Genomic DNA, 3,031 nt, shown 5'->3' with positions numbered 1-3,031 from the left:
CACTGATCGTTTTATTTTTTTGTCGAGTTTTGAGAATTTTTTTTTTTTTTTCTCGAAAACTAGCTCGACGACCTGCACTTTTGACGACGCCATCGTGTTCCCCGGATTTTTTCCTGCAAGATAGCGTGTCTATTTTTGTCCTACGACGATTTTTGACGCCGGAGCGGTGTTTCGGAGCAGAGCGGACTTAGAAACTTTCGCGCGTCGACCGCCGGAGCGATCGCTCCAGGCTGTTTTTCGTCAATAACTCGAAAACGAGCACGGTAACGCTCATTTTCGCCCGTACGATACTTGTACCGTTTACCGTTGGCTACCTGGTAGACGGTTTTTTTTTTTTTTATCTCGAAGTTTGAGAGCTTTTTTAATTTTTTCCACAAAAACGAGCACGTGAACGCCAATTTTCGTCTATACGATTCTTATGCAGTTTTATATTGTCTACACGGTCCACTGATCGTTTTATTTTTTTGTCGAATTTTGAGAATTTTTTTTTTTTTTTCTCGAAAACGAGCTCGACGACCTGCACTTTTGACGACGCCATCGTGTTCCCCGGATTTTTTCCTGCAAGATAGCGTGTCTATTTTTTGTCCTACGACGATTTTTGACGCCGGAGCGGTGGTTCGGAGCAGAGCGGACTTAGAAACTTTAGCGCGTCGACCGCCGGAGCGATCGCTCCAGGCTGTTTTTCGTCAATAACTCGAAAACGAGCACGGTAACGCTCATTTTCGCCCGTACGATACTTGTACCGTTTACCGTTGGCTACCTGGTAGATGGTTCTTTTTTTTTTTATCTCGAAGTTTGAGAGCTTTTTTAATTTTTTCCACAAAAACGAGCACGTGAACGCCAATTTTCGTCTATACGATTCTTATGCAGTTTTATATTCTCTACACGGTCCACTGTTCGTTTTATTTTTTTGTCGAATTTTGAGAATTTTTTTTTTTTTTTTCGAAAACGAGCTCGACGACCTGCACTTTTGACGACGCCATCGTGTTCCCCGGATTTTTTCCTGCAAGATAGGGTGGCGATTTTTTGTCCTACGACGATTTTTGACGCCGGAGCGATGATTCGGAGCAGAGCGGACTTAGAAACTTTCGCGCGTCGACCGCCGGACCGATCGCTCCAGGCTGTTTTTCGTCAATAACTCGAAAACGAGCACGGTAACGCTCGTTTTCGCCCGTACGATACTTGTACCGTTTACCGTTGGCTACCTGGCAGATGGTTTGTTTTTTTTTTATCTCGAATTTTGAGAGCTTTTTTAACTTTTTTCTCAAAAACGAGCACGTGAACGCCAATTTTGGTCTATACGATTCTTATGCAGTTTTAGATTCTCTACACGGTCCACTGATCGTTTTATTTTTTTGTCGAGTTTTGAGAATTTTTTTTTTTTTTTCTCGAAAACTAGCTCGACGACCTGCACTTTTGACGACGCCATCGTGTTCCCCGGATTTTTTCCTGCAAGATAGCGTGTCTATTTTTTGTCCTACGACGATTTTTGACGCCGGAGCGGTGTTTCGGAGCAGAGCGGACTTAGAAACTTTCGCGCGTCGACCGCCGGAGCGATCGCTCCAGGCTGTTTTTCGTCAATAACTCGAAAACGAGCACGGTAACGCTCATTTTCGCCCGTACGATACTTGTACCGTTTACCGTTGGCTACCTGGTAGATGGTTTTTTTTTTTTTTATCTCGAAGTTTGAGAGCTTTTTTAATTTTTTCCACAAAAACGAGCACGTGAACGCCAATTTTCGTCTATACGATTCTTATGCAGTTTTATATTCTCTACACGGTCCACTGATCGTTTTATTTTTTTGTCGAATTTTGAGAATTTTTTTTTTTTTTTCTCGAAAACGAGCTCGACGACCTGCACTTTTGACGACGCCATCGTGTTCCCCGGATTTTTTCCTGCAAGATAGCGTGTCGATTTTTTGTCCTAGCTCAATTATTAAGGAAGTTACGGTTTCTTGATTTTTCGGTATGTTCGAACTGGTCTTTTAGGCGGGCGCTCGGTCGCGCGGTGCTTTCGCATCGACCGACGTACCGATCGGCGGCGACGGTTTTTCGTCTATATCTCGAAAACTAGTACGCTAACACATATTTTGACCTATATGATATTTGTTCAGTGTAATTTTTTCTATCTGGTAGGCTGGTTTTTTTTTTTTTATCTCGAATTTTTTGAACGTTTTTGTTTTTTTCTCGAAAACTAGCGCGACGACCGATATTTTTAACTACGGTTTTGAATTCGTCTAATTTTTGCCTACAAGATAGCGTGTCGAGTTTTTGTTCTGCGACGATTTTGACCATTTTTTCATTTTTTTCTCGAAAACGAGCACGGCAATCTATATTTTTAACGACGGCATCGTGTTCCCCTGCTTTTTTCCTACAAGATAGCGTTTTTTTTTTTTGCCCTAGCTCAATTATTAAGGAAATTACAGGTGTTGGTTTTCGCTCTAAGTTATAACAGGCCGTTCGGGCGGGCGGTTGGGTCGCGCGGTTCCCCCCATAAGCGGCCGTGCGTAAGCCCGTGCGTCGCCGGCGTTCCGGCGGGCGCCTCGGTACCTATAAGAGAAGCGACGGTCCGGTCGAGTCGGTCGGGGCAGCGTCGAGCGTACGGCTATTCTTCGACCTCGGTTGAGAAGCAGTCGTCGCTCCTCGGGATTTCATCCTGACTGTTCTGTATCGTGCTCGTTCCAGACTTTCTCCACACTGCATTGCCACGAGTCGGTGTCTTTGACCGAATGGCTCTTGAAGTGGTATAAGCGTCTCGAGTGACGTTGGTGACTTGTATACGTTTAAAATATGTATACTCGTACTATCCGAGCATCAACTCTTCAGTCCGAGCGATTGAAAATTTTGTGAAAACCATAAACTGGCACTACACTCTACGGAGCGTAGCTTAAAAGGCAAAAATTGTATGGAACTACGGTTCGTACTCTGGAAAGTGAGCAAAGAATGAAATACAGGTGTCTGACCTCGACATAACAGTACGGCGCCGAATACGTGCTTTCTCGACCAGCACATACGCGCTTTCTCGTTTTTGT

Source organism: Colletes latitarsis, unplaced genomic scaffold (assembly GCF_051014445.1).
Source record: "Colletes latitarsis isolate SP2378_abdomen unplaced genomic scaffold, iyColLati1 scaffold0117, whole genome shotgun sequence".
Classification (NCBI taxonomy): Eukaryota; Metazoa; Arthropoda; class Insecta; order Hymenoptera; family Colletidae; genus Colletes; species Colletes latitarsis.
The sequence above is the reverse complement of the archived record's forward strand: the minus strand, read 5'-3'. Positions refer to the sequence as shown.